At 32.4% G+C, this 7,140-nt stretch overlaps 2 long non-coding RNA genes across 3 annotated transcripts; both read right to left on the bottom strand.

Moving 5' to 3' along the window:
• Positions 1–582: 582 nt before the first annotated feature.
• On the bottom strand, positions 583–3,995 carry LOC130983034 (uncharacterized). 2 transcript variants are annotated; one of them, XR_009087238.1, is made up of 7 exons: positions 3,713–3,995; positions 2,723–2,995; positions 1,862–1,996; positions 1,568–1,783; positions 1,330–1,432; positions 1,141–1,242; positions 583–1,028 (listed from the first exon to the last, which is right to left on the bottom strand). It is a non-coding gene; the product is annotated as an uncharacterized LOC130983034 (long non-coding RNA). The 2 variants fall into 2 exon arrangements; XR_009087237.1 differs by having other exon boundaries at positions 1,141–1,432.
• Positions 3,996–4,697: 702 nt separating this feature from the next.
• LOC130979328 (uncharacterized) lies at positions 4,698–6,430 on the bottom strand. Its single transcript, XR_009086632.1, has 3 exons — positions 6,022–6,430; positions 5,680–5,948; positions 4,698–4,931 (listed from the first exon to the last, which is right to left on the bottom strand). It is a non-coding gene; the product is annotated as an uncharacterized LOC130979328 (long non-coding RNA).
• Between the last annotated feature and the right edge of the window lie 710 nt (positions 6,431–7,140).

Consider the following 7,140-nt stretch of genomic DNA (forward strand, 5'->3'; position numbering starts at 1 on the left):
CATCCAACCAACTAATATACACACTATAACACGAACAAAGCTTAGCGGCAGTTTTTTGCCAATTTGTGGCGGTTTCAAACCACCACGAAACTGAACACCAGTGGCTCAAGGAACGCCACTCATAAGGTCGTGGGGGTTGTATTTGTGGCGGTTTTCAGTAATGCTGGTATAACCGCCGCCGTTTATGTATTTTGTGTTGGTTCGAATAGCGGCAAGGGTGTTTTTTGCACATATTTGCGACGCTCCGTAACCGTTGCTATTTGATGCCATGATTTTTTAAAATATATTTGCAGCAGTTTCAAACTGCCACCATTTTTTATCCACCCAATTATTCAAATCTAATTGCGGCAGTTACAAACCGCCGCTATTTATTGCTGGTATATTTTTAATTTACAATATTTTAATTTGTTTTTCTTTAATTATCCCAGGGAATATTTTTTATGATTATTTTTTATTTTTATAAATCCTATTAATTTTCTCCAAAAAATTTAATTAAAGCCGAGAATTCATGAATATTTAATTGCGAAATAGAATAACATATTTATATTAGTATCAATAAAGTATTTTATTAGTCACAAAAAAAGTGTTTTACTAGTTAATAAAGTTGCATAGTCAATTAAACATATACTCCAAATAAAATTTCACACGACTCCTAATTTCTATTTTCCTCCGTGTCCATCCAAAGAATTCATCTGTGTAGCGATGTCTGGTGGCAATTCCCCACCTTGCCATTGAATCAGATAAGTTAGCACACGCTCTATTGCTTGCCTCTTCATCTTCTCAGTTGCTACATCATCTTTCACTGCCTTCCTTCTCAACTTTTATGCTGCTATTTCATCCTCCACTGTCTTCATTTTCAATTTCTCAGCTGCTACTTCATCCTCCACTACCTTCCTTTTCAATTTCTCGGCGCCACCTCTGCCACACACTCTACCCGAGTGCTCTTTTTCGGGAGCTTGGGCAAGGAAATCATTTTCAGACAATAATCTCATGGATTCATCACGTTGCTCAACCTCAGATATTTTATCCTACAAATGCGAATAAGCATACACAATCACACTAGGAATACAACATACTCAACACATTTTTATAAACCAAACCAACATGTTACAACATAAAAAATTAATAGTAAGTACTTACACCAATCCTCTGAGTTTCTTCAAGTATATATGTGTCATCAGGTTGTTTGTGCTGTAAGATCCATATTTCTCTTCTACCAACTCAACTCTCCTATAGTTCTGACTGTGATAATACAGTTTATACCATAATCGTATTAAACCCAATAAAAGAAGATACAATCCAGAATACTGTTCAAAGATGCATTCAAACCTAAATTACTTCTTCTTCCCTTCACCTAGCCAAACTTTTAGAACCGTCAGTGTAGGTGTAAAGTTGCTTCGATCGATTCAAAGCATTTTGCCCTGCACTTCTCCTTTTATGCCATCAACAGTAAGATTGGTTATGCACGAAACTTGAATGTCATAATGTAATCCTTTCAACTTATTATTAGTTATATTTATATATAACAAAGGCTACTTAAATGTTCATGCTACTTAAAATAGCTTACCTTTATGTCAGGGTCATTGCGATAATCAAAGAACTATCTCCAATGCTCCGTATCAATACCCACCGGGCAGTCTTCAAGATTTTCCTCAAGCATCCTTGTTGGTTTGTAATAACTGTCATACAACCTACCCCTTATCTCCTTCCAGGACTTTCCCATGCTATGCAAAAAAATTTTCTTGATTCTTCCACCTATATCTTCATCAGAGTGGAACATTTCCTACAACGATAAGCTCAAATTGTTAGTAATTGTATAATGAAAGAATTGATTTAATTTAAGAAATCTGAAAATTATTACCTTTATACAATCATTATACACTATGTCTTTGTCCGTCACCCTTTTTCAAATTTTTTCACAGATAGAAAATTTGTTGTAATCAGCCCCCAGCATTCCAAGAACGCCACTCAATAAACCAGCACAATCTCTGATTGGCTGCAATGACACATTAAATCTTAGTATGATCTTTCTACCATTAAGAGACTGCTCCACAGCTTCCATCACACTTAATTTATCTTGTTTGATTATGCCATCAGAATCTATAAAAACCAAAACCTTATTCAAATGTGTTTAATCTCTTACAAAGGTTAAAAATAAAGTAAGTGTTTGTTCTAGTCATTCAAATTATGACCATTATTTAGTTGGTATTCAAGAAACAAAAGCCTGAATTATGACTTTGTACTCAACAAAAATTAATATGAAAAGAGATCGAGTACTTAGTTTAATATGAAAGGAGAGTACTCATTAATATCTCCATCAATAATAGATCATTTAATATGAAAAGCAACATCTAAATATCCCTTTTTAATAAATATATAAAAAAGAGAGTACTTAATTTATACCTTATTGTTTATATTCCAAATTCTTTAAGCTATTTCACTCCTTTATACAAATAATCTATCAGACAACAAAGTTTTCATTTTAAGTTACTTAACTGTATTCCACTCCAATCTAAAGTATATTAATCCATACATTGTTTTGGTTTGAGTTCATAAAAATAAAAATAAAAATAACAGAGCCTAATCATTTTGTATATACTAAGGTTTAGGATTTGTTACTAATGACATCAACATTTCAGAACTTGGTAGTCTTGCGTCTTTTGCGCCTCTGAGCATTAGCAGCAGTAAACATGTTATCAATGTGTTGTTCAAATGATTATACCTCGTTCGCCTCTGGGTCCAAGTCTTCATCGCATGACTCCAACGCTTGTACACCATTGGCGCAGGTCTCTGCCTCAGGTCTTGGATCACTCCAGGGCGGACGGAATGGCCACAAAGATGCCACTACTAGCACGCCACTATCACTGGGCGGGGAAACGAGCCAGTCATCATTAGCGGAGGATAAAGATGCAGAAGCTCCCGTTGGAGGCTACTAACATGGTGTTGCCAATCTTGTCTTTTTCGTGTAACGAGCTTTCTTGGGCATCTTAAATTCCTAGTATCAAAGATGAAAATAAAAAAAAATGGAAGTTACAGGAAAAGCAATTACGTGTATAACAATACTTTAACAAGATTGAATGGAAAAACAAGCACAAACACGAAAAAACCAGCAATCTTAAATCATGCTATAAGTCCATCACACTTTATATGATGGAGAGAAAGTGCAGATATAGTTATAATCTCTTAAAGTAAATATTTCACCTATGGTCAGCCCCTGCATTTTCCTTTAATTAATATAATCACTTTCAATGACGTTGTTTTGTTGTTTTATTATCTTTGTTCATATAATAGAGACATGTACAATTGAGGCCAACTTTGTTAGCTTAAAAACAAACATACTATTACTAGTGCCACTTGAACCTAAAGTATTTTTTTTTGTTGGATATGAATCCAGTCACAATATCCTCACCACCCCTTATTCACCAATAGGTCAAGTTCTTCTATATGTTCCATATACTAGTAATTTTTATATTATTATTATTCAAAGTGTAAATGTCAAACAATTCTTAATCAATAATTTGTACAGAAGTGCTTGGTGTGAAACTTTTAAATAAGTGAGTAATATCGAAAAAATATATTATTCATGTACTGAATAATAATTATACAAGTTAACTCAGAACTCAATCATCAAGTTAACCTAACAAAAATTGCAGAAAAGAATCATTGATAACATATCAGCCAGTATTCTAAACACTAGAGCAGTAGTGCTTACCGGTAGTTAGGGAGGATTGGAATTGTTGGTGAGAGAGGAAGGCTGTGAATGTGGACGTAGGCTTGACAACGCGTCAAGGATCTCGATTGCGAGGACGACAAGCCTTCTGGACGGAAATAGGTGCGACGAAGATGCGGGAGCCAACGGCACAACGGCTCCGAGCACTTCCGATCAGCAATGATGATCAAAAGAAAATTGTTGTACGTTAATAGCTTGTAGTGCTCAGCGAGGACTTGGGCATTAGTTTCGAAAATAGGGATTAAGGAAGAAGGTGTGGGTTCTGCGTTTGAGAGGACTGAAATTGTATTATTAGTTTATCAGCTATGGGCCTTTAATAATAATAATAATAATAATAATAATAATAATAATAATAATAATAAGGTTAATTACTCTACAGGTCCTATAGTTTCACCGAATTTTTAATTAGGTCCCTATACTTTTTTTCTTTTTAATTGGGTCCCTATACATTAATTTTTTTCAATTTAGTCCCTGTTAACGTTAAACGTTAAAAAAATGTTAGTGAATTGTGAAATTACTTGTATACCCTTAGGGACCTAATTGAAAACAAAAAAGTATAAGGACCTAACTGAAAATTCAGTAAAATTATAAATATTCAATGAAATATATTACTATAATCCATATTCAATGATTCTACGACATGAAAAATATTCCTATAATCCCTTTTATTTTGTCACTATCATTCTTTTGCATATTGATATACAAATTGTACCAAATATACCTTCTCTTTTTTCTTGACTTTTAAAATACCTTATCTTAAGAACATACAAAAAAAAGTAATGGATAAAATGAAATAGAAATAGTAGTAACAAGTATATATAAAATTCAACTTCTATCATTCAAGTATTCATTATGATCATGTAACATTTTACATTTGTATGGATTCATGGAATATAATTTGTGTCTTTATCATATCATGGTAAACCATAGAAAACCTCAAGGCTATGTATTTGTAAAAACGAAAACCATAGAAAATATAAAAATGAAAACCATAGAAAATGTAATTTCAGTATAATACAGATAATCTGAAAATTAATTATTGTATTGCAGCCTCCCACTCTTTGAACCAGCATAGGGATCAACAATAACATTGGTAATGGCCGGTATCTGAGCCGAGAAGGATTCGCAGACTTAAGTTCATCAAGTGTCCAACAAGATAGCCCTTTCCACCAAAAGCTTCAATCAAAGCATAGTAGCTAGCCTGCTTTCGGAACAAAGGAAATTAGAGCAGAATCATCAGGTGTCCCAACAAGATAACTAAAATTGTTTACAAAAATAATTTCTATATAGTTTTTCAAACAAAAGAACCAATTTTCTCTGCACATAGTTTTCTCAAACAAAACATATGGCAACAGTCCAAAATTTTTTCCACACATTCATAGATTATACCATGTCAAATAATATTATCAAGTGAATATCATTGGACCAAATATAATCATGCATGTATATTTAACAATCAACCATCAAATTAATAAGATGAGAAAGCAAACCTGTGAAATTTCAAAAATTCGTTCCACAAGTTGAACAATTGATGTCCTAATAAATTCAAACACTTCAAAAATTCTTTTTGACTAAGAGATTTGAGGTTTCTAGTATTCAAAAAATCAACACTAAATCTCTGTACAAATTTGGTACCAATTTGGATGAATTAACCATAGTTATTTTAAAACGGAAATAGTAATTCATATATAAGTTGAAAATGAAAAAAAAAAATAAAACCTCTTGGCCATCTTGTGATTTTCTTTGTGGCAAAACTTGATTTTCTGCAAGTATGGAATTTAATGAGTTCATTTTGTTCATATTTAACAGAAATTCTGAAATATCAAGAGTTTGATCAATTGCTTTACTAAGTCTTTAAAGTTCTTCAAGTAATATATCACGAGCAGTTAATAATGCTTTAATAAACATTTTCTTTTGCACATCTAAATAAGGATTGCATAAAATGTTACCTTTGCATGACTTCAATATCTTTACCAGTGAGGGTTTGTGCAGTGTTATTGTCAACCAATTTGCGATTATCCTTGGATTCAAGATTCGGTTGACCATCATCTTTTATTTCCTCATTGTTAGTAGCATCAGCAATGATGCATAAGCATAGATACCTTGAGGGGAAGGTATAAAAGGAGAGAGGGAAGTGCTATTGAGTTGAAAGAGAGAATCGAAGCGAGTGCCGATTAACGGTTGGAGAGAGCAGTTCTTATTCCCAATCTTCAATTTCCTGCATAACGAAAACATTATTGTTATTATTATTAAGTTAGTTAATTAATTAAAGAAGAAGAAGAAGAACTTACGCAGCGGGGGAAAGGCGATCGAAGACGAGACGGTCACCGTCAATGATGTCAAGCAAGACGTTGCATCCTACCCACGTCACTCTTCCGTTATTACTTTTATTGCCAGGTGAGGCGATGGAACACGACGAACAGAGCACGCGCAGTACATCACAGCGCAGACCAAAGACAAATAGAGTAGAGCAGAGCAGTGCAAACCAAAGATGACGGACGACCGACGCTCAAGCCGCCCAGGAAAACAACGACGACAACGATGTAGAAGGATGACGACGCAGATGAACGGTGGAGAAACGCCACTGGATTAAGAGAGCAAGCGCTGCCTAAGGTTCTTTAATTTGGGGGCAAAATGCTAAGGATAGTTTTGGCATTTTGAAAAAATGGGAGTGGATTTAATTAGTTATTTTAATTCAAACATGAGAATATTCGATTTTTGAATAGAATATTCTGTTAACTCATACGATTTTGTCACGATAGGGAGTAAATTGAAAAAAAATAATGTATAGGGACCTAATTGAAAAGAAAAAAAATATAGGGATCTAATTGAAAATTCGGTAAAACTATAAGGACCAACAGAATAATTAAACCTAATAATAATAGTGTGTATATATAAGAAAGTACTTTATTAAAGGTATCATATTTAAAAAATTTTTAAATTAATAATATTAGAATGTATATATATAGACCAATATTAAAAGAGTGATATAGAAGTTGGTGATTTATCAGTAGACCAATACTGATATATAAAACTTAAGTTTTTAAAATAAAAAATAAATAAATACATATTTTTACTTCATTGAACTTAAATATAACTAGTAAACAAAAAGTACTCACTACATAGGATATCCAAATGTCAAATAAGGTCCCCTTTAAAAGTTTTTTTTAAAAAAATATCAGTTATTTTTTTCAAAACTCATCCAAATAAATTTATATTTATATTTATCAGAACTTATACAAATAAATATTTTCAATAGATGCTTAAGAATAGATTTTAGCTAACATTTATTTTCAGAACATATGTTAAAATTATTATCGATAAAATTTTATAATTTTTCATTTTTTATAATATTAATTAATACACAAAAATTTGAAAATTAAAATCAATATATTTTTTATAACATTTTC

The sequence above is a fragment of the Arachis stenosperma genome, chromosome 5 (assembly GCF_014773155.1).
Source record: "Arachis stenosperma cultivar V10309 chromosome 5, arast.V10309.gnm1.PFL2, whole genome shotgun sequence".
Classification (NCBI taxonomy): Eukaryota; Viridiplantae; Streptophyta; class Magnoliopsida; order Fabales; family Fabaceae; genus Arachis; species Arachis stenosperma.